The sequence below is a fragment of the Dendropsophus ebraccatus genome, chromosome 1 (genome assembly GCF_027789765.1).
Source record: "Dendropsophus ebraccatus isolate aDenEbr1 chromosome 1, aDenEbr1.pat, whole genome shotgun sequence".
Taxonomy (NCBI): domain Eukaryota; kingdom Metazoa; phylum Chordata; class Amphibia; order Anura; family Hylidae; genus Dendropsophus; species Dendropsophus ebraccatus.
The window spans coordinates 96,716,032-96,741,188 of record NC_091454.1 but is presented as its reverse complement, the minus strand read 5'-3'; the positions used below and the strand labels follow the sequence as shown (position 1 = coordinate 96,741,188).

Sequence of the window (25,157 nt, the reverse complement as noted above, 5' to 3'; positions counted from 1 at the left end):
ATCGGGGAAGATGGCCTGCTATAAATCATAGCAGGCCATCATAGCTTCTCGGCACGGGGGGTGGTTAACACCCCCCGTGCTTACGATCGCCGCTATAGGCTGATCAATTCAGATCAGCCAATAGCAGCGATCGGAACCTTTCCGGGTCATCGTTGACCCGGAAAAAAATCGCGGTCGGTGCTGTATGAGGACGGCACCGACCGCCATTACTGTAAAAAGTAATGGTGGTCACTGTGCCACCGGCCCGATCGCCGTGAACGGCCGTCCGGCCGTTCACTGCGATCGGTCCGGTGGCACGGTGATCAGAGTCCAGCAAAATAATAAATACCTGCCCTGGACCCCTCAGCTAGGTAGCCGAGGGGTCCAGAGCAGGTATTTGTACATTACTCACCTGTCCCGGGGTCCTGATCGGCGTCTTCCGGGTTCGCGGCGTCCTCCGTCTTTCCGGCGCGTCTTCGGCTCTTTCCGGCGGTCCCCATCGGCTTCTTTTGGCTATTTTCGGCTCCAGCCTCGTCATTTTCCGGATTTTGCGCTCTGCTGCCCTCTAGCGGCTGATATGTGTAATACACTTATCAGCAGCTACAGGGATGTTCAGAATGTAGAAAAAGTTTGTTTTTTTTTCAAAATTTTTTTTTTCTATTTTCCGCACCCTATCGCCGCTGAGTGTTGATCAGCATCGCACAAAAGTGCGCTGCTAATCAGCAACTCCTCCTTTTTGGCGTACGGTGTTTTTTTTCTATATTCTACTGCCACGGTCTGCTGATAAGTGCCGCACATAAGTGCGGCATTTATCAGCAACACCTTTGTTGGCGTAGGTTTTTTTTATACTTACTGTAAAAAAACACGTAAAAAACACTACATTACACCACACTTCATTGAATAAAGTTTGACACTACACCACTACATACCCCATATACTAGTCCCCGTATAAAGATGGCCCCCAGGGTGTTTTCGGCGTCAGAGGGATACGTTATTATTGCCTCCGACACCGAAACAGCCAGTGAGGATGAATGGGGGGATCCTTCTTTCCTCCATTCATCCTCATCATCCTCATCATCCAGTGACATGTCTGGGGGGTAGCGTAGCGTACGCTGCCCCCCAGACACGTCTTTTCCGCCAGTACCGTCCCAATAAGAGATCACGGTATGGCGTGAATTTCTACAAACTCTGTGAGCGTACCTCAGGGTACACTTACAGATTTAGGGTGCGTGCACACTGCGGAATGGCGAAGGATAACCCTTTGTGCATTCCGCAGCTGGCACCCGCCGGCGGACTGATGCGGGCGCATGTCTCTATTCGTGTCATAGACTCCATTCTATGCACGGGCGGATTCCGCCGTCCATCCAAAGAATGAATACGTTGGACGGAGAGCGGAATCCGCCCGTGCATAGAATGGAGTCTATGACACGTGTGGAGACGTGCGCCTGCATCAGTCAGCCGGAGGGTGCCAACTGTGGAATTCACGAAGGGTTATCTGTCGCGATTCCGCAGTGTGCACGTACCCTTAGAGTGTATGAAGGAAGGGACACCTGAATCCTGCATACCCCCCCCCCTCCCATCCTCAGAGTTAGTGGGAAGATCGTTCGGGAACTGATCTTCCCACTGCTGGATAAAGGTTACCACCTGTACGGGGATAACTTTTATACCAGCACCCCCTCTTCTGGTCCCTCGCTGCCCGAGCTACTGTAGATTGCGGCACGATCCGAACATATCAGAAGGAGTAATAGAGCCCTAATATTTAGCAGCCATGGAGCGGACCCAGCGCTTCTGGATATGAAGGACCCCATATCGCACCAGGACAACATTTTCCAGGTGACGTCCCCCACACTGGAGAAAGGTAGACCCCAGAAGAAGTGTAGAGTGTGGGGTAACAGGGGGATCAGGAAGGACACCATTTTCCAGTGTGACGCCTGTCCTGATCACCCCGGCCTCTGCATACTGGACCGCTTCAAGGCGCACCACACGTCATTGGAGTTCTACATTATCTAAATTCTTCCCCTTATTCCTATTTCAGGGGTCACGTTGATCCAGGGATTATTCTGATCGCCATTATGGAGTCGGGAAGGAATTTTTCCCCTGTGATGAGGCTACTGTCGTCTGCCTCACGAGGGGTTTTTGCCTTCCTCTGGATCAACACAGGTTGAATTTGATGGACACCTGTCATTTTCAACCTTATAAACCAATAATAGGCCTAATACCCCCAAATAAATTAGAATGGTCCCTTTTCCCCAGCTAAGTAGGTATGGCCGCCATTCCCATTAGAGACTTGCCATGATGCAATTACAAGGCCTCTGTGCTGCCAGGACAGTAGAAACCCCCCACAAGTGACCTCATTCTGGAAACTACACCCGATAAGGAATCTAACAAGGGGGCAGCGGGGATATGGCCCCCTGGTGACGGCCACATGTGGGACGTGAAAATTAAAAAAATGGTATTTTTTATTTTCTCCGCACATGTTCTACGTAAGTGCCTGTCACCAGTGGGGTCCATATCCTCACTGCACCCCTTGTTAGATTCCTTATGGGGTGTAGTTTCCAGAATGGGGTCACTTGTCGGGGGTTTCTACTGTCTTGGCAGAACAGGAGCTTTGTAATTGCGACATGGCCTCCATCCTGCATTCCAGTCTCTAAATGGCGCTCTGTCCCTTTGGTGGCGTGCCCTGTGCCCATATGGCATATTATGCCCACATGTGGGGTATTTTCGTACTCAGGGGAAATAACCCTACACGTTCTGTGTTCATTTTCTTTTTTAACCCCTTGTGGAAATGGAAAAAATCAAGGCAAGACCAACATTTAGTGTAATTTTTGTAAAATGTTTACTCTAAATCATTGATCTTGTCATGATTTTTTCATTTTCACAAGGGGCTAAAAGATAAAAAAAAAACACTAAATGTGTAGCGCAATTTCCCCTGAGTACGGAAATACCCCACATGTGGACATAAAGCGACGTGCGGGTGCAGGGTAAGCCTCCGAAGGGAAGGAGCGCCATTTGGTTTTTGAAGGCTGGATTTGGATGGAATGGATTTCGAGGGGCCATGTTGCATTCAAAAGGCCTCTGTGTTGCCAAGACAGTTGAAACCCCCCACAAGTGACCCCATTATGGAAACTACACCCCTCAAGGAATGTAACAAGGGGTGTAGTGAGCATATGGACCCCACTGGTGACGGGCACAAATGTGGAACAATGTGGCGTGAAAATGAAATATTACATTTTTTACACTATAATGTTGGTTTAGCCTTGAATTTATCATTTTCACAAGGGGTTAAAAGAGGGGAAAAAAAACTAAATGTGTAGAGCAATTTCCCCCGAGTCCGAAAATACCCCACATGTAGACATAAAGCGCCATGTGGGCGCAGGGCAAGCCTCCGAAGGGAAGGAGCGCCATTTGGATTTTGGAGGTTGGATTTGGCTAGAATGGATGATGAACGCCAAGTTGCATTTACAGAGCCCTCGTGCTGCCAAAACACTGGAAACCCCCCACAAATGACCCCATTCTGGAAACTGCACCACTCAGGGAATCTAACAAGGGGTGCAGTGAGGATATGGACCCCTTGATGATGGGCACATTTGTGCCATGAAAGTGAAAAAAATTTAAATTTTCCCTTTCACGTCACATTGTTCCACATTTTTGCCCGTCACCAGTGGGGTCCATATGCTCACTGCCCCCCTTTTTAGATTCCTTGAGGGGTGTAGTTTCCAGAATGGGGTCACTTGTGGGGGGTTTCCAGTGTCTTGGCAGCACGAGGGCTCTGTAAATGCGACATGGCCCTTGAAATCCATTCCAGTGAAATTCAGCTTCCAAAAGCCAATTGGCGCTCCTTCCCTTTGGAGGCTCGTCCTGCGCCCCCTTGGCGCTTTATCGCCACATGTGGGGTATTTCCGTACTCAGGAGAAACTGCGCTACACATTTTGTGTTTTTTTTTCCTCTTATCCCTTTAAGAAAATGAAAAATTGAAGGCTAGAACAACGTTTTAGTGTAAAAAATAAATTTTTCTTTTTTCACGCCATATTGTTTGGAAAATCTGTGAAGCACCTGTGGGGTCCAAATGCTCACCGCACCCCTTGTTACATTCCTTGAGGGGTGTAGTTTTCTAAATGGTGTCCCTTTAGGGGTGTTTTTTAGGTTTTGGCACCCCAGAGCCTCTGCCAACCTGAAGTGGTACAGTCAGAAATGACCAAATATAACAGAGGCGTTGAAATTCACTAGGCGCTCCTTTGTATCTGAGGCTTGTGGTTGCGTCAAATAGCGCAATAGGGCCACATATGGGGTATTTCTATAAACTGCAGAAACGGGGCAATAATTATTGGGGTGCATTTCTCTGGTAATAGGTTTATAATTATGAAAAATATTGGATTACAATAAAATCTCTGCACAGAAAATAAAAATTTTCAAATTCCTTACACACTTAGCTTTTATTTCTGTGACTCCCCTAAAGGGTTAAAACACTTTCTGGATATGCTTTTGCAGATTGTGGGGGGTGCAGTTTCTGAAATGGGGTGCTTTGTGGGGCTTTCTAACATACAGGCCCCTCAAATACACTTTTTAAACCTGAACAGGTCCCTAAAAATATCTGATTTTGAAATTTTACTGAAAATTTGGAAATTTGCTGCTAATGTTTTAAGCTTCCTATTGTCTAAAAAAAATGAAAGATCGTTTAATAAATGCCGCCAACATAAAGTAGACATGTTGGTAATGCTATTTAATATATAATTTATGTGGTATAACCACTTTCTGTATACGCAAAAATGTTTCAAAGTTGGAAAAATGCAGTTTTTCACATTTTTTCAAATTTTGGGGGGTTTTTTCATAAAGATTCGTTATGAGTATCGACTCCAATTTACCAGAAATGTAAAGTACAATATGTCACGAGAAAACAATCTCAGAATCAGCCAGATAGGTTAAAGCATCCCGAAGTTATTAATGAATAAAGTGACACTGGTCATATTCATAAAATTTGTCTCTGTCATTAAGGCCATTTCAGTCTCTGTCCTTAAGGGGTTAAAGGCCTCCATTCTGACCTCACAGTATAAATGGATGTATATTGACAGCAGCAGTGATTTGAGGTAAGCTTCCTTCGCCATATTCATTATCTTCTGAAAAATAAAAAAAGAGAAAGGATATGAGTATACATAACAATACAAAGTTAGTTTCTGAAGGAGCGTAGGACAACCCCCTATATCATTTGTACATTCTAGTGGTAATTTTAAACTCAATTTTTAGACCTTTAGGCTGCAGTGTGTTTAGTCTGTGGATCCACTGCAACTCTTGTTTTTTCAACATCGTTATCCTGTCACCCCCTCTCTTGGGTACAGGAATGTGATCCACAATCATAAATTTTAGCTCTTTTTCAGAATTTTCTCAAGAAAGTGCTTAGACACTGGCAGATCTTTCCTCTTCTTTCGGATTGAGTACCTATGCTGATTAAGCCTAGTTCTCATATCCCACGTAGTTTCCCCCATGTATAGCAACAGACACGGGCACCAAAGTCCATAAATTACCCAGCTCGATGTGCACGTAAGAAAAAATATGATGTTGTGTTCTTTACCTTTTACACTGCAGCTTAAAGAGAACCAATCACGGAAGATTTTTTTTTTTTTTTATTCCTTAATTCTATTTAAATTACTTTTTTAATAATATTTGTAAATAGAATTAAGGAATTTTCTGTCCGCGTTTTTAATTTATTCATGTCTCTCTTCACTGTCACGCGCCGGCTCTTTTCAAAAGAGCCGGCGCGTGACAGGAAGCTCCCGGTTTGCAGAGCGGCAGGAAGAGCTCCCATGAGCCTTTGCCCGCCGCTCTGTAAATACACAGCGATCTCGCGCTATACAGCGCGAGATCGCTGTGTATATCTGTCCTAATTAAACCTATTAGTTTTCTCATGAAGATACAGACTGCATTTGCAGTCTGTATCTTATACTTTACCTAATCCTATGTAGCAGTGTAGTAAGCCGGGCGCCATCTTGATGACTGGAACGCACCGCTGGAACGCAAATGACGTCATCAAGATGGCGCCCGGCATTACTGCACCGCTACATAGGAGTAGGTAAAGTATAAGATACAGACTGCAAAGGCAGTCTGTATCTCCATAAGGTCTACTTATAAAGATACAGACTGCCTTTGCAGTCTGTATCTTATACTTTACCTACTCCTTTGTAGCGGTGCAGTAATGCCGGGCGCCATCTTGATGACGTCATTTGCGTTCCAGCGGTGCGTTCCAGTCATCAAGATGGCGCCCGGCTCACTACACTGCTACATAGGATTAGGTAAAGTATAAGATACAGACTGCACAGGCAGTCTGTATCTTTATAAGTAGACCTTATGGAGATACAGACTGCCTTTGCAGTCTGTATCTTATACTTTACCTAATCCTGTATAGCGGTGCAGTATTCCCGGGCACCGCCATCTTCATGACGTCAGTTGCGTTCCACTGCTGGAACGCACCGCTGGAACGCAAGTGACGTCATCAAGATGGCGGCGCCCAGCAATACTTTTACTACTATACAGGATTGGGTACAGTATAAGATACAGACTGTAAATGCAGTCTGTATCTTCAGGAATAGACTTAGGGAGAGAGAAACTTTTATTATAGGGACAGTTAATTTTAGGTGATTGGTTCTCTTTAAAGAAGATGATGAATATGGCGAAGGAAGCTTACCTCAAATCACTGCTGCTGTCAATATACATCTATTTATACTGTGAGGTCAGAATGGAGGCCTTTAAGCCTTGTTCACACTAGGGATAGAGGGGGCGAGTTATACATTACACAAGGGGTTTGGGCGACGTTACTGAGGATCTCCCAGGCCATCCGCTTTTTAATTTATTTTCTTGTATATTTAATCACTGCACAACAATGCATGTATTGTGATAAAACACCTGTAAATGGAAATGAATTTTTCTGTGATCACATTGCTGTTCCGATGTAGGAACCTTACTTTGACACTTGTTCACACATATGTATCACTTAATTGTTATTGAATCTTGTTAAGCACATGATATAAAAAGGATGTGAGACACTGGTTTATTGCTTGAGAAAGGTCTCGTGATGAGACAGAAACGTTGCACTGGCTGATATTGTTACTATGAAATAAAAATCACAAGTTTTTTCACTATTTGGAAGTGCTGCGACTTCTTGGGATATCTATTGAGAAGACGTGGTGTGCACTCCTGCACAAGGTCTGAGAGTGCACTCCACTGTGAACTTATATATATATATATATATATATATATATATATATATATATATACATATATAATAAATTCAACTCCAAATAGATCTCACAAAGATGAGGTTTACCTTAGTGGAATCCTCCAGGCCACTGTTGAAAAAGAAAACATGGGTAGTAATAATATATTCAGGGCAACCAGACCCTGTTGCTACCCTTGTACATCTTCAACACCTCTGTCCCCCCAGACAGAGCTCCCGCCCTATAAAGGGCAACTCTGCCTCTGTTACCCAAGAGTCCCTAGTTACCCCTATAACACTGTTGCTGCATGATGCCAATTTGACTTTGCTTTTGTTCTTTACTGTTATAGTAGAAAAATCTTTTATTCGTATTTAATTAAACGTTATATTTTATTACTCTGTCAGTAAATTTATAGCATAAGATTCTGAGTATTTAATGGTATTTTGGAATATTAGATATTAATGTAGGCTGGAAGGACAGGTAAGGGATGACAATACTCAGGGGGGGCTGGGCTAGGGCTTAGAGGTAAGATCTAGATAGGCCTCCTATGACATCAGAGGATGATATGTTGTTTTGGGAGAGAGCAAGCAGTCTAGAAGCTGGAGAGAAAACACATTTTGAAAGTTCTATTATTTTCCATTCCCTGTACAAGGAGGTTCACATGTGGCATAATTTTGTGCCATGGATTTAAGTGCAGCAATTTTGCCACAAAAAATGTGTGAAAAATGAATTTGATGTGGATTCGGCCTGCAATGCAGAGCTTGAAATGTGCAACAAAATCAACATCTATCACAACCAAGTTTTGCACCATATTAACTTCTGGAGAATATGGATCAGAAGGCACTACATGTGCTACTATATGGGGACAGTACAGACTGGTTAGTGGGAACTTTTTCATTGACAAGCAATTGCAAAATGAAATAAATTTGTCAGCTTAGCCCTGGTCTTCTGAGTACACTGTTGTTATTTCTAAGCTTTTCAATTGCATGCTGTGTGCAGGTTGAACAGGAATGCAAATTCTTTAACCATGGTAAAAGGTATGCATTAGCTTTCAAAATACAGGAAAACAGACAAGTTCAATGTGAATATCTGCTGTAGAGGTCATTCTCTTAATAATAGGTTAGCACTTTAATGGAAACAATGAACAGGGGTGTGAGTGATACTAGCCAATGAGTAGCAAGAGCTGTTGGAATGAATTGAACTCACTCCTAGCATTGCTAGATAGCGTGCTGTATAGGACATTACTGGGATATCCTTGTTTCTGCTACATTACCAGGTGCTGTATTGTTTTCTTTTTTAAAATGTTATTTTTTTGCTATTTTGGCGAATATAACTATACAATGTGGTTTATCATGCTGCCTTGCACTGTTCTCTACTTTAGATGAAAAATAGATGAGAAACTAGTCAAAGCCAAGAGAAAGAAATTCAACAGGGTTGCAAGGTTTCAAACAAACTTATATAAAACGCTATTGTCTATCGTATCAGTTATTTTCTGTTAGTCGAGTCTGTTACAGTTTGTATTTCCATCTCTTTTCTTTGACATGGACAATGACATGGAAGGATTTTTCCACATATACTGTTTCACATGATTCAATTAGGCAACTCTTTTAAATCTTTTTATTACATATAAATGTATTTACAAGCAGAGTTCTATGGCATAGAGCAAAACCCTCCCCATATATCCCCTCTGTTTTCATACCCCTGATGCTATGCCCACCACTACAGACACACTGGAGTATTTGACTGGTTGTCATTCCAGGCATTGTTAATGCCAATGTTTTATGAATTGCTGCCATACCATGAGTTTGCCTGCTATTAATATTGTGTAACATATCGGGCTGGGAACTCTGGTACATAGCGACCAACAGATTCTGCTTTGAGAACCCAGGAGTACTGGTTTAACTCTATTAACTGTATCACACTCTCCTTACTTTACTGGGGGCCACTAAATAAACAGGGACATTTATGACGGCCTAAAATAAAGCCTTGTCCCCTTTTTCCCAGACGGATTTACTAAAAGGCAATAAGCGGCCATTGCCCCCTGCCCGCACATCAGGCGAGGGGGGGATACAGCAGGTGTATGCCAGGGAGAAGGGGCAAATGGGCAAATGTGTGCCTTCTCCCTGGTGTATGCCAGGGGCATAATCATAGTAAATATCGGCCACAGAGTCCAGTGCAGGAGCTCCCATTCCCTAGTGATTACCTGTTATTTTATAAAATATGCTTACTTACACATATAAGTAGTTAAACTGTGAAAATATGGTAGGGTTTACTTGTGATACCTTATTTACACTTACTTTGGTGGATTTTTGTGCTACTGCCAAATTGTGGAATTATGGTGGAAGCTACAATAGTAGTAGCAGTAGACCCTGGCATACACGTTATTGATTTCTGTACCATGTACTACTTGTGCTATTGTTTTTCTAAAGCTATGGGGGGCATGGCTTAACCATGGCCTTATTTAGACGCCTGTTTTGCTGTTGACAGGTCCAATTTAAATTCTGGGATCAGAGTTATTCTGCTCTGTTTTCTCTTACCAGTATCATGATGCAATGTGCTGTTGATACAATTGTGCTGTTCATGCTTCTGCATTTCACCAGCTCAGTGGTTTAGTTAGTTTACTCAGCTGCAGCAGTGCACAGGGGAGTGTCCATGGGTGTGTACAGTGGAGTGTACAGGGGCGTGTACAGGGGCATATACAGGGGAGTGTACAGGGGTGTGTACAGCTTCTGGCCAATCAGCATTCATCTTCACTGGGCCAGTCTGTGCAGAGCAGATGGACTAATGACATCCCTTCTTGCATTTGGTCTATTTTTTTGCTGTTAATAGAGACCAAATGATCTTAGTGATGGCGCCTGGACTGCAGTTTTCCATTAAGTGAGACATTTAGTGACTAAATTTATAACATTGTATTTTATACAGAAAACAGGCAAAAATAAATAAAGTAAATTGCAGAGAAGTAGTATATCACCTCCTAAGCTAACTTAAAATGTCACTGTCCTGAATTTTTTTTTTTTGCAGAAATCAATAATTCAGGCGATTTTAACCCCTTAGGGACCAAGCCTATTTGAGCCTTAAAGGGGTTGTCCGGCGATAAAAAATTATTCACAGAATAACACACATTACAAAGTTATACAACTTTGTAATGTATGTTATGTCTGTGAATGGCCCCCTTCCCCGTGTCCCACCACCCCCACCCGTGTACCCGGAAGTGTGGTGCGCTATACATTACCTCTCACGTGCCGACCACGGTCTCCGATCGTCAGCAGTGACGTCTTCTTCGTGAGTCCGGCGGATCTTCCCGAGTGCCGGCCGCCCTCTGCAGCGTCATCCGAAGCTCAGCCGCGATTGGCTGAGCATAACTGTGCTCAGCCAATCGCGGCTGAGCAGCTGATGACGTGGCCGCGTCATCAGCCGCTCAGCCGCGATTGGCTGAGCACAGTTATGCTCAGCCAATCGCGGCTGAGCTTCGGATGACGCTGCAGAGGGTTGCCGGCACTCGGGAAGATCCGCCGGACTCACGAAGAAGACGTCACTGCTGACGATCGGAGACCGTGGACGACACGAAATGCGGTGAGTATAATGCACCACACTTCCGGGTCTAGCGTGGGTGGGGGGAAACACGGGGAAGGGGGCCATTCACAGACATAACATACATTACAAAGTTGTATAACTTTGTAATGTGTGTTATTCTGTGAATAATTTTTTATCGCCGGACAACCCCTTTAATGACCAGGCTCATTTTTCAAAATCTGACCTGTCTCACTTTATGCGCTTATAGCTCAGTGATGCTTTCATGTATGCTAGCGATTCTGAGATTGTTTTTTCGTAACATATGGCACTTTATGTTAGTGGCAAAATTTGATCACTGTCTTGTGTGTTTTTTGTGAAAAACATCAAAATATCATGAAAAATTTTAAAATTTTGCACTTTACGAACTTTTAAATTCTTTGCTTCTAAAAAAAGAAAGTCACATGACAAAAATTAGTTAGTAAGTCACATTATCAATATGTCCTCTTTATTCTGGCTTCATTTCGTAAACATGTTTAAATTTTTTAGGGTGTTACGGGGCTTAGAAATGTATCAGCAAATTATCAAATTTTCATGAAATTTCCAAAACTGATTTTTTTAGGGACCAGTTCTTTTTTTAAGTTGATTTAGGAGGCTTGTATACTGGAAACCCCCATAAGTGACCCCATTTTGGAAACTAGACACCTTAAAGAATTAATCTAGGGGTATAATGAGCATTTTAACCCTACACGGGCTGGAGGAAAGTAATCACAATTAGGCCGGAAAAAAATGGAAAATAGAAATTTTCCAATAATATATTTGTTAAGATTAGAGTATCTCATTTTCATAATAAACATGAGAGAAAATGCACCCCAAATTTTGTAATGCAGGTTCTCCTGAGTAGAACGGTACCCCATATGGGGGCGTAAACCACTGTATAGGCACACAGCGAGGCTCAGAAGGGAAGGAGCGCCAATTAGCATTTTCAGTGCAGATTTTTCTGAAGAAGTTTCTGAGCGCCAGGTGCGTTTGCAGAGCCCCTGTAGTGTCCGCAGAATAGAACTCCCCCAAAAGTCACCCCATTTTGGAAAGTGCACCCCTCAAAGAATTCATCTTGGGGTTTGGTGACCATTTTGACCCCACAGGTATTAGAGGAAAGTATTCAAAAGAAGACAGTAAAAATGAAAAAATAGAATTTTTCCAATAACATGTATGTTTAGTTTGAAATTTCTCATTTTCACGAGGAACAGGGGAGAAAACTCACCCCAATATATGTAAAGCAGGTTCTCCTGAGTAGAACGGTACCCCAAACATGGGTATAAACCACTGTATGGGCACACAGCCGGCCTCAGAAGGAAGGGAGCGCCAATTAGCATTTTCAGTGCATGATTTTTCTGAAGAATTTTCTGAGGGCCAGGTGCGTTTGCAGTGCCCCTGTAGTGTCAGCAGAATAACCCCCCTCCAAAAGTCACCCCATTTTGGAAAGTACACCCCTCAAGGAATTCATCTTGGGGTGTGGTGAGCATTTTGACCCCACAGGTATTAGAGGAAAGTATTCAAAAGAAGACAGTAAAAATGAAAAAATAGAATTTTTCCAATAACATGTTTGTTTAGTTTGAAATTTCTCAATTTCACGAGGAACAGGGGAGAAAACTCACCCCAATATATGTAAAGCAGGTTCTCCTGAGTAGAACGGTACCCCAAACATGGTTATAAACCACTGTGTGGGCACACAGCGGGCCTCGGAAGGAAGGGAGTGCCAATTAGCATTTTCAGTGCATGATTTTTCTGAAGAAGTTTCTGAGGGCCAGGTGCGTTTGCAGTGCTCCTGTAGTGTCAGCAGAATAACCCCCCTCCAAAAGTCACCCCATTTTGGAAAGTACACCCCTCAAGGAATTCATCTTGGGGTGTGGTGAGCATTTTGACCCCACAGGTATTAGAGGAAAGTATTCAAAAGAAGACAGTAAAAATGAAAAAATAGAATTTTTCCAATAACATGTTTGTTTAGTTTGAAATTTCTCAATTTCACGAGGAACAGGGGAGAAAACTCACCCCAATATATGTAAAGCAGGTTCTCCTGAGTAGAACGGTACCCCAAACATGGTTATAAACCACTGTGTGGGCACACAGCGGGCCTCGGAAGGAAGGGAGTGCCAATTAGCATTTTCAGTGCATGATTTTTCTGAAGAAGTTTCTGAGGGCCAGGTGCGTTTGCAGTGCCCCTGTAGTGTCAGCAGAATAACCCCCCTCCAAAAGTCACCCCATTTTGGAAAGTACACCCCTCAAGGAATTCATCTTGGGGTGTGGTGAGCATTTTGACCCCACAGGTATTGGAGGAAAGTATTCAAAACTAGACCGTAAAAATGAAAAAAATTGAATTTTTCCAATAACATGTTTGTTTAGTTTGAAATTTCTCAATTTCACGAGGAACAGGGGAGAAAAAGCACCCCAAAATTTGTAACGGAGGTTCTCCTGAGTAAAATGGTACCCCATATGTGGGCATAAACCACTGTATGGGCACACAGCAGGGCTCAGAAGAGAAGGAGTGTCATTTTAGTTACAGGCATTATGTGGGTGTTTACTGGTTATCTGGGGTGGTAATGGACAATCTTGGGGTGTTTACTGGCTATCTGAGGTGGCAACAGGCAATCTGGTGGGGTTATGGGCAATCTGGGGTGGTTACGAGCAGTCTGTGCCAATCTGGGGTGGTTACGGTCAATCTGGGGTGGTCACGGGCAATCTGGGGTGGTTACGGATAATCTGGGGGTGTTTACTGGCTGTATGGGGTGGTTATGGGCAATCTTGGGGTGTTTACTGGCTATATTGGATGGTTATGGGCAATCTAAGGGTGTTTACTGGCTATCTGGGGTGGTGATGGGCAATCTGGGGGTGTTCACTGGCTTTCTGGGGTGGTGACGGGCAATCTGGTGGTGTTCACTGACTATCTGGGGTTATGGGGGTAATCTGGGGTGGTGACGGGAAATCTGGGGTGGTGACGGGCAATCTGGTGGTTGCGAGCAATCTGGGGTTGTTGCGAGCAATCTGGGGTGGTTACAGGCAATTTGGGGTAGTTACAGGCAGTCTGTGGCAATCTGGGGTGGTTACGGGCAATCTGGGGTGGTTATGGGCTGCCTTGGATGGTTATGGGCTATCTGGGGTGTATACGGGCAATCTGGGGTGTATACGGGCAATCTGGGGTGTATACGGGCAATCTGGGGTGTATACGGGCAATCTGGGGAGATTACAGGCAATCTAGGGTGGTGACGGGCAATCTGGGGTGGTGACAGGTAATCTGGGGTGGTTACAGGTAATCCAGGGTGGTTACTGGTAATCTGGGCACTTGACTTTGGTGACAGGCGTAAAAAAGTGCCGGCACCATTTGGAACAAGCGATCAGTGGTATATAGTATAAACCGCTGATCACTTGTACTGGGACCCCACCGGGTGGACACCGATCATTGTCCCATGCTCTCCGTCACCTCCGGTGGTGGAGAGAATGAAGCTTTGATCATTTTTAGGAATCCATCACTGTGAACAGAGTCTGTTCACAGAGATGGCGGCGGCCATCTTGGATCAGATGGCCGCCCTGGGAGGGGGGGGGGGTCAGTGACCAGGTCACTAGGGTTAATTCTGGGGAAGGGGGGGACATGTTCTCATCTCCTCTCACCGTGGATGCACGGTGAGAAGAGATGAAAGCGTTCAGCTGAGCTGGCAATGCCCGTTACCGGTGGCCGCTGTTATACTGGTAATAACGGCGATCGCCTGTGAGGGGACTTGCCGGGACTGACCCCACACTCTGCCCCAACCCCTCAGCTACCTCCGGTAGCTGAGAGGAGGGGGCTGCGGGCATTACCGGCGCCGCTGCACTATTCTGCACCATCGCCATAAAGAGCTGATGGCAGTAGAATAGAGCCCATTAGTGATCGCCGTAAAAATCCGTATCGGCGGTCACTAATAACATAATACACGTATTCTCTGGGTCGCTACGGTTACGGTGATACCACATTTGTGTAGGTTTTTTTAACTATTACCGCTTTGGCGCAATAGAAACTCTCTTCCTAGCAAAAACCCACAAAACCTGTCGCCGCATTGCAAGATCCATAGTGTTCTCATCTTTTGCTCGACAGAGCTGGTTTTGGGCTTATTTTTTGCGGGAAGATCTGTAGTTTCTATTGATACCAAGTTTTATATGTATATGACTTTTTGATCTCTTTTATGACGTATTTTCTAAAGTGGATTGATAAAATACAGCTATTCTGGTACTGTTTTTTTAAAAAAATTTTTACAGCGTGTGTCGTGCGATATAATTATTGATATAGTTTTATAGATTGGGTCGTTATGGACGTAACGATACCAAATATGTATATGATTTGTGTTTTTGATCACTTTTATGTCATGTTTTATTGGGTATAGGGAATATAATGCATCTTTATTATTGGGGGGGCTGGGGGGGGGCTGTGTTGTGTTTGGTGCACATTTTTTTTCACTTTTTTTTACTTTTACACTAGTGTACATTACTGTACACTAGTGTAAAATACTTTGATCACTGATACAATACACTGCAGTACCTGATGTACTGCAGTGTATTGTATCATGCCTCATGCTGACAGGCAATAGCCGCGGCCACCCCTGTTAGCATCAGGCATCTCCATGGTGACCCCGGGGACCTTCATTAGGACCCCGGGATCACCATGGAGACATCGGAGGACCGGACGGCGCCGCGGGACATCGCGATCACGTAAGTGACCCACGGCGCCGTCCGGGATCCACCGGGACCCGTTAGATGCCGCTGTCATGGTTTGACAGCGGCATTTAACGGGTTAAACTGCCCGGAGCGGAGAATCCTCCGCTCCGGGCAGTTACAGGAGGGTGTCAGCGGTCACACTGACCGCTGATCACCCGTCCTGCAGCCGCCGGCGGGCGGTAATTTATTCCGATGCGCCCGCCGTTAAAAGGCGTACGCATCGGAATAAAGCCCATTAGTGGCCGCCGTGAAAAGGCAGCATGGCGGTCACTAAGGGGTTAAGAAACTTTGTTATTGGGTTTATTAGCCGAAAAATGCATTTTTATCATGAAAAAGCAGTTTGAAGCTTTCCCCTTTGTCTTCATTGTTCTCCTATGGAGAGAGCTAAATAAAAGACCAAAACAGGACAACAAAGAGTTAATCTACAAATACCTCACACTTTATCTCCTCTGACAGTCACCACTAACCTCTCTGAGCTCTGATTACAGCTGTCACCCAGCTCTGTGCCTGTAATCCTCTGTTATCTGCTTTCTGCTGTCAGCTAACTCCCTCCTTCCTCCTCCCCCCTCCCTAGAACAGACTGGGTACGTCTGATGCAGCAAGTCACAATTTCCTGATTTTTTGCAGTGGCTGGAAAAGAGGAGGGAGGGGGGGGACCTGGCAAAAGGCTTTTTAAATGCAGATAATGGAATATTTGGCTAATAATAATCCAATTACAAAGTTTCTTAAAATCGCCTGGACTATTGATTTCTGCAAAAACAAACAAGCAAAAAAAACACATTATTTATTCATAACAACAGTGGCCATTTAAGGTTATACTGACCACCCTACCCCAAAGCAGCAATGTGGCAGTCACTACTGCCTAAATATTTAATACATTTGAAAGAAATATCACCATTAACTTTTTAAAATATTATTAATATAATCCAGAGCACTGTACAGATTGTGGTTTCTCCCTTCAGTCTCTGTCCCCACAGTGCTTACCACTGAGCCACAGTGCTACAGCTGTAACAAGTCGAATGATAGCAGCAGGGTTTTGCAACGTCAAGGAGTCTGTTCGAAAACCCTGAGACTTTTTGCCTGGTCTACATGTATGCTCAGGGGGACAAAAATAGTGGGGGGACACAGCATGGAGGGGCATGGCCTCCACATGCACCTCATTTATCACAATTTACACCTGTGTGAATGCACCACTAACAACCATAATCCACTTGCTGAATATCCTACTACGTTTGGAAATGGGAAATATAGCTTCTAGCGTTCTTCCTGTAAATTTCTTTCTCTTTAATTCTGAACTTCAGCATCATTCTGAACTGCACTATTGGGCTCTGTAAATTCTGGTTACACCCTTGTGTGGAATGCATAAACTCCATCTAACCCGCATAGATACAGTAATAAGATTTTATTTTGAGCACTATGTAACTAAATTCATTCGTAAAGCAAATATTCACTGAGATATTTTGCATTTCTGTTGGGGGTCCAACATGCAATAATGGCAACAATCAGAATTTATTATCTACAGACAGTAAACGACACATGAGTGTCCACAGAACATGCGATGTACAGCATCATCACCACTCATTTACTCTAAAACAATACAAAACAGTACAAAACAGTAAATTAAACTAGAAACATCTTGTGATGTAGGTATTCTGTGTGATTAACCAGAACCAGAATGCTATGTGAGTGCTTTTTAGGGTCAAGATAAAGGCATGGGTATGATATCCCATCTATACATCATCCGTTTGTTTTTAAGCCTGATTGCAAAGTCCTTCTGTTGGATTAAGCAGAAAATCTGCTGTTTATAACAAATGCCTCCTCCATAATCAGTGAATGTCATGCACAATGTGTCATGTAAGCCCTGAATCCATAACACAGTTACTTGACATTCAGTTTTGTTACTTGCTTCCAAATATTTGGGTGACTAAAAAAATCTCAACGTAATATTAGGAAATACTGTTACTTAATAATTTAAATAGACAAGCCATACTCCATGACACATCAGACAATCCTGATAATTCCATTTATTCCATCATACATGACAACCATATTCATATCATTATTGTAAATGGAAGATCTATCTATCTATCTATCTATCTATCTATCTATCTATCTATCTATCTATCTATCTATCTATCTATCTATCTATCTTTTGTCTTTAATGCAGAAATCACCAGAGATTGTCAAATTTAAAGTTGAAGTCCCCAAGCTTATTTAAAACGAGGCACAAAGCCACAGCAAATCACACATCACACGTAATAAATTGTCCCTGTTTTTTGGAAAAGGTTTTGACATGTTACAGAAACATAACAAAGAAAAAAGTTCAACAGCAACCAGGAATCAGATCCTAGTAGACAGGGGTAGCAGTGGATATGCACACTGTGTCACTGGTAATCCCGGCTACCAGCAATAAAAGGAGGAAATCGGAGGAAAAAACTGAGCAGCATTGAGAAATTCTTCAAAAGAGCTTTATTGCATTTCCAAACACAAGCAACGTTTCGACCACACTCTAGCATACTTGACAAAAATCAGAGTGTGGTTGAAATGTCGCTTGTACTTGGATATGCAACAAAGCTCTTTTGAAGATTTTCTAGATGCTGCTGAGTGAACTCCCTTTGATGTCACATCATTAAGACATGTCAAATATTTTGATCAGTCAGGGTCTGAGTGCTCAAATCCCCTCCAATCTTTAGAATAAGCTGGAGAAGTATGTGGCTGTGCACTTTAAAGGGAACCTGTCACCAGGACGCCTGACCCCTCAGTGCAGCCCCGGATACTTACCCTTTCCTGCAAGTCCCGCTCCTGGACCCGGTCCCGGGACGAAGATATCCCCGTTGGAGCCGTGCGCACAGCAGAGATGAGTCCGATACCCATAAAGAATGACAGCTCCAGTCATTCTCTGTGGGCATCGGACTCATCTCTGCTGATTGGCATACAGTGTGCGCTCAGCTTCGGGTGCCGATATCTCCTTCCCGGGACCGGGTCTAGGAGCGGGACTTGCAGGAAAGGGTAAGTATCTGGGGCTGCACCAGGGGGTCGGGCAGGCTCTGCGCCCGCATCCTGGGTGACAGGTTCCCTTTAATCCCATACTCACTTGTTTCTCTGTGGAGATAGCAGTGAACCGGTCCTAGTAATTGGTAATTAGTCTATTGATGTAAAAAAAAAATTTCTACTGACACTTCAAACATATAAATAAAAGATGTAGATTTTACCACAAACCTGCAGGATATGGCACTAGTGCAAAGACTAGTGCCTGTGACATACCTTGTGCCACTAGTGACGAAAATAGCTGTTCAACAGCTGATAAGACACATACAGGAGGCCAAAGAATCCCGAATTGGTGAATGGTGATCTTAGTTATAATGCCACCTAAACATTGCTATGTTGCTTGTCATTCATGCTTTTTTTTTCACAACAAAGCTAATACTAGCCTGGGATATTTCAACCTAAAATGTATAACCTAAGGTTATGTGCATACAAGCAAAAACCTCACCCATGTGCAGCAATGTGCCACATAGGGTATGTTAGAGTTCGTTCCCTGTGTGTGAATTCGGCTGGAAGAACCAGCCAACGCCCTATCCCTTTGACCTGATTCACACACTTCATACTATGCTGACAGGGAGCTGACACCCGGCTTCATGCTTCTCCTGACTCCTCTCTGGTGCTCGTGGGGTTAAGCCTTCAGGTGTTGCATTCTCCTGAGGCTTGCTCCTGTCTGAGTACAGGGGAGGGCTCCCTGGCTGCTATTGGTGTCTCATGCTGCTGTCAGACTCCTTGCTCCTATCAGAGGCTGGGGCGGGAGCTCTGGTAGCATTTAAGCTGGTGAATTACTCTCTGTAATTGCCAGTGTATGTTTGGTCTCCAGCTACACCAGTGTATCTTGTTGTTCTGCTAGTTATTTGATATAGGAACTTGGACTTGGACTTTGCCTCTGCCTCACCCTCTGTACTGCGTTACCTCTTGTGCTTGACCTTGGACCGGACTCTGTTTACCCTTTGTTGCTGATTTGGATTTTGACGTGACCTCCTGTTGCTGACTCAGACTGCCTGACCTGTTTGTATATACCTGTCTGTGTGTTCTGTTACCTCCCCGTATCCCTAGTTAGGCTAGTGACTGTTGCCCAGTTGCTGCCCTAGGGTTTAGCCTAGGGGGGCAAGCAGGTAGGGACAGGGGTTGCGGGTCGAGAGAAGGGACTGCCATCTTCCCGGACCCCAGGACTCCCTGAAAAGGGGATTCTGAAGTTCTCACTGATTTCAATGGGAGTTTCAAAGCAGAAGTGCACACAGAGTAGTCTGATGTGAATAGTATAGAGTATAGAGAGTATTCAGTTCACAAAAAATAAAAAAAATCACTTTAATTGGAAAATGTACTGAATGTAACGTAAAAATACCTTTAAAAAAACTCTTTGTGGCATTGTTCCCATTATTCCTAGTGATGTAGGCCTGCAGATTCTTAGATTATATACGCTGTTAGGTCATGTTCACATGGTGTAAGACACTGGCCATTCCGTTCTGTTATGTGTGTTATGTGCCGTTTTGTGACCCGGCCGGGTCGCAGAACGGCTGGTGTCAGAGAAGAAAATCCTGGCCGAAGATCACTTCTGATAAATTGGGATGCGGGCGCATCCATGCGCAACCGCATCCCAATTCGCCACTGCACACAATGGAGCCGCATGCTTCATTGTGTGAACTGACAGGTTTTCTGCGGCTGCTATTTAATGAATAGCGGCTGCAGAAAAATGACATGTCAGTTTTTTTCCGGTGCCACTAGCGATCCAGGCTAGAGTGTATACTATGTGTATACACTACGACCAGGATTCCCAGGATTGTGCTGCAGCACAATGTAACCAATGTAAGTAAAGTGCAAATCGGCAACAACAGTCGTGATTAATACTTTACTTACATTGTGTGAACATAGCCTTACTTTGGAACTCTAAGGATCAGCAAAATTATCTATAATCAATCATATATATCTATCATCATACCTAAGAAATGGAGTCTGACATTTGTTATGTAATCACTAGGTTGGTGGTCTACACCTGCTTAATTTCTTAGTTGTAGAAGGTTCAGATGAAGCAGAAGTCAGAACCTGAACCCTGGTGTCTTAAGGCCCCATTATATAGGTTGAACGGCTGCAGCAAGTGTACACTCATTTCATCAATGCTCGTTTGCATGATTAATTGTGTGGCTGGGGTGCATGAATGATCACTGTATCATATTTTGGGCCCATTCAGAGCATAATTGCAGGATGCACATCACAAACCCTTGAGAAAGTCCAGTTAGTGGACGGAACGCTTGGGGTTCGGTCTCTCAGCCTGGAGGCTCTCTGGTGTTCTCATGGTCATTGGTGATATACTAATAACCCGCATGCATCATATGTCCTGGGGGGAGTTACTCTGGGAGAGTCGCTGATGGAGAAGATCTGGGTGTACTTGTAGATAATAGACTACAGAACAGTACACAATGTCAGTCAGCTGCTTCTAAGGCCAGTAGGATATTGTCATGCATTAAAACAGGCATGGACTCTCGGGACAGGGATATAATATTACCGCTTTATAAAGCTTTGGTGCGGCCCCATCTGGAGTATGCCGTCCAGTTTTGGAACCCGATTCATAAAAAGGATGTTCTAGAGCTGGAGAGGGTACAAAGACGGGCAACTAAACTAATAAGGGGAATGGAGCATCTTAGTTATGAGGAGAGATTAAAAGAATTACATTTGTTTAGTCTGGAGAAGAGACGTTTAAGGGGAGATATGATTAACTTATTTAAATATATAAATGGCCCCTACAAGAGATATGGTGAAAAGATGTTCCAGGTAAAACCCCCTCAAAGGACAAGAGGGCACTGCCTCCGCCTGGAGAAAAAAAGGTTCAATCTCCGGAGGCGACAAGCCTTCTTTACCATGAGAACTGTGAATCTGTGGAACAGTCTACCACAGGATCTGGTCACAGCAAAAACAGTAGAGGGCTTCAAAACAGGGCTAGACAAGTTCTTAGACCAAAATAATATAGATGCATATGTATAGAACATATCACCCCTCCCCCTTCCCTGTATCCATCCCCTCCTTGGTTGAACTTGATGGACATGTGTCTTTTTTCAACCGTATTAACTATGTAACTATGTAACTATATATTGTGCCTTTCTTAGAACAAACAACCAACATCGCACTTCATAGGATAGTAATCCAAATCCACACCATCCAGACTTCCACAAATCAGGTAGTTCAATAATCCATAATCAGAAAAAATGTGTGGTATAATAGGTAGTCAGATCTACCCAGCGATATTACCTTAATCTTGCAGCACTTCCATCCGCATATACTGTCCTTCTGTAGCTAGAAAGACGCATACTCACAGTATATACTTTCCATTGCTTTATTTTTCTTTTGCAAGGTATATCGCAATCATAGCTCACAGGCTGAGTAATTCCATGAACACATGCCAAACACTATGGCTTCCCGCCGGACGTTTCGGAGGACGGGACTCTTCCTTCCTCATGCATGTAACATTCCATTATGTAACAGTTTCCAGGGGAATCTTAAGTCAGCATTTTTAATATACACTGCAACTGTATAACTGAGTTTCCAAACTTTGTGTATCACTCTACAAACTGAAGGGAAATCCATTTATGTTGCAGAACTTTGAAATCTAATGGTTGTAGAAAGAAGACACATCCACTCTTGTAAATGGACTGTCAAGGTGCCATTGAGCTTAAAACAACATTATTGGTTAATTTTGTAGGCAAAAAAGTATTTTCGATCCATTACTTACTTTACAGTGCATTCTACCAAGAAATAAATGTGTTTGCTAAACAAATTTACTTGACTGGAAAAAATGAAAATATAGGCAATGTGCCAATTCAAATGATTGTGTATGTGTTAACTTTGTTAGAAGCTCTCAGAAAGGAAGTAATACTATTAGTTATTGCGCCAGAGTCAGAGCATGGCACTACCTCTGATTAGCTGAAATGAATGTTCTGTTTATTACACAAAACACAGAACACCAGCAAATGTGTCAACTTGTAAAGTATGGATCTGTAAAGCAGCTATATTTATGCATCAGTATGAATCAATATTATGAATCTATAATATTGGTGGGATTCTAGGGACAAATAGAAAACCTACCTCTTGAAATACAGTGCAATGTGGATGACAGTCTCAATAGGTTTCTATGGTAATTTACTGCTTAGAGTCAAATTGGTTCTGTATTACAGATTTTTTTTCTCTGTCTTTTGGCCATACATCTGCCTCTTTAAGGACTATGGGGGAGATTTATCAAACTGGTGTAAAGTAGAACTGGCACAGTTGCCCCTAGCAACCAATCAGATTCCACCTTTCATTTTCCAAATAATCTGTGAGCAATGAAAGGTGGAATCTGATTGGTTGCTAGGGGCAACTGAGCCAGTTTCACTTTACATCAGTTTGATAAATCTCCCCCTATAGCTCTAATTTGGACAAAATTCACATTCAAGCCAATTGTCATGTTTATTTTATTTATCCATTTTATTTTTTATTAAATATTCTCAGTAAATAATAAAAAAAAAAAAAATAGAAAGAAAACTTACAGCTCACACTAGTCATATGTAAGATTTTCCAAAATTTGGTTCGCCAGGTTCACAAATTTTTGGTGGAAAATTAGCAAACTTAACAAACTACACTAAAACAGCTAAATGAAGGAAATTTTTGCAAAGTTGGCTGTGATTTTAGCTTTGCTGGATTCACTTTGCTCATCCCTACCCTATACGTCAGTCTCTGTAAGGTTACAGTTAATTTCAAATAGAATTCTTCAGGAGATTTCCTGGTAATTCATCTAGTCCTGTTACTATATCTGGCTCAGGTGACACATCCTATCTAGAGCCAGATTGTCTACAGAGGTCCCCTTTGTTTCTAGAACTGCCTCCAAAATCTGGTTTGCACTTGCTTATTTCCCTCTTATTTCTCTCTGACTTCATTTCCACCTTAGAGGGGAACTAACAGCAGGTTGGAAGACCTGTAGTTTTCAAGCCGCAATGCAGAATGCAGTTTTTCTAGTTGAAATTAGCGGGGGAAAAAAGAACTTTAATTAAATTTAAGGCCATAATTGTTAAAATTAATATGTGTGTGTGTGTGTGTGTGTGTATCAGCAGCCATTTTATTATTGAATTTAATAGAACTCAGCAATAAAATACTGCAAATTTTTGCCCATTTTTGAGCAGTAAATGGCTAAAAAAGGTGCAAAAATATGTTGTGTAAAAATTACTTAAAGAAGCCTGATAAGTGACCAAATTAGGTCTATGGTACCTTAGAACCTGATTCTGATTAAACAAAACAAGTGTAAAACTGCCTTCCTATGATCCTTCTCTATAAATACTTAGTGATACCATTTGTTCTCTCTGCAGTGTTCATTGACATATTTAGGGATGTCTTGGTCTACCTTGACAATATTCTAATTCATTCCAACGGTATAAAGACCTTTCAAATGCATGTTCACTCTGTTTGTTATTACTCCTTGTATATCAAGTTGAAGAAGTGCACTTTACTTTATCAGTTATGGTTCTCAGGGCCTTATCCTGGATAAAAAACAAAACAAAAAAAAAAATCATAGTTTAGTTATAACCTGGCCGCAACCTGTGGTCTTCAAACTCTCCAAAGATTTCTTGGCTTTACAAATTATTCCCATCAATTCATCTGGAAAGTCTCTCAGGTTATTTTTTTCCTTCTCTGTTCCAACCTGGAAAAGAGCAACTTCCCAAGATTGGCTAACATCTGCAGTGCATGCATTTAATTATCTTAAGTCCTGCTTATCCTTTGCTCCAGTACTCCATCATCTTGGTCATCCAGGGATTTTTTCCTTTTTAATAGAGGTTGTTGTCTCTTTGTTTGGAGTTAGCATATTTTTTGCTAGTAGCCAGGAAATGATAAGTAACTTTCTTGTAATTTCTTGATTACTATATTAGAGATTTTAAGCCGATGGTGGGGAAAGAATGGTAACACTCCTTGGAGGACCTGGATATTTCTCTCCTGATCTCATTAAAGACCTCTAGATATGGGGGTCACAAGAATTCGCAAGCTTCTAATACTATGACCAAGAGGAGTGGCCAGAAAAAAATCGACAAAGAATTGCATCTGGGTCCTAAATTGTTCCAGGGATTGCAGTATGGCTATCTACAAAGACCATCTTGTTCAATCTAACAAGCTTGCTGTCATGTTTGCGCCTGTTCAGACCTCAGCTCGATCCTCTGGCCATAAAATACGTCGGAGACTACACTTTTGGTCACGATTCAGCGCCTGAATTGTTTGTTACCCTGGCACCAGTCTTAACTCCAGCACTTGTGTGGTTATTGACAGGTTTATATGACACTTGTCTGGGTTTCTGCTAGCCTAGTCCTGAGAAGCAGATGGTTTAGACTGAGTGGTGACGGACACCGGCCTTCAACACTCATCTCTATTCCTTGTCAGTCTTTGCTCCATTTGGTCTGGATGTCTGAGGCATTGTCCAATCATGGCCCTAACCGGGACTTAACATCTGCTTAGAAGTCCACTTGTGCTTTGGGATCTTGCTTGCGATAGTGTCTTGTAGCTTGAGCTGATGTTTATATTGAATTTGATTATTTGGATTTCTCCTTGCCTATCCTCTTTGCTTATTCTTCTGAACTCTGTTTTTGCCTGCTGTACTGTTCTGTTGTCTCTGGCTTGACCTGTGTCTGCCTGACCATTATTTATGATATTTGTCTATCTTGTCTC

The 25,157-nt window shown here is 42.9% G+C and overlaps 1 protein-coding gene across 5 annotated transcripts in view; it reads left to right on the top strand.

The window, feature by feature from the left end:
* Positions 1-25,157, top strand: part of LOC138795971 (monocarboxylate transporter 2-like) — a 132,680-nt gene that overhangs the window by 45,519 nt on the left and 62,004 nt on the right. The window contains exon 1 of one of the 5 annotated variants that reach the window (XM_069975795.1): positions 8,401-8,460. The exons of the other annotated variants lie outside the window; for them this stretch is intronic. The gene's annotated coding sequence lies outside the window, so the exon portion shown is untranslated. Of the gene's footprint in view, positions 1-8,400; positions 8,461-25,157 lie in introns of those variants that run through there. 5 annotated transcript variants of the gene reach the window in all.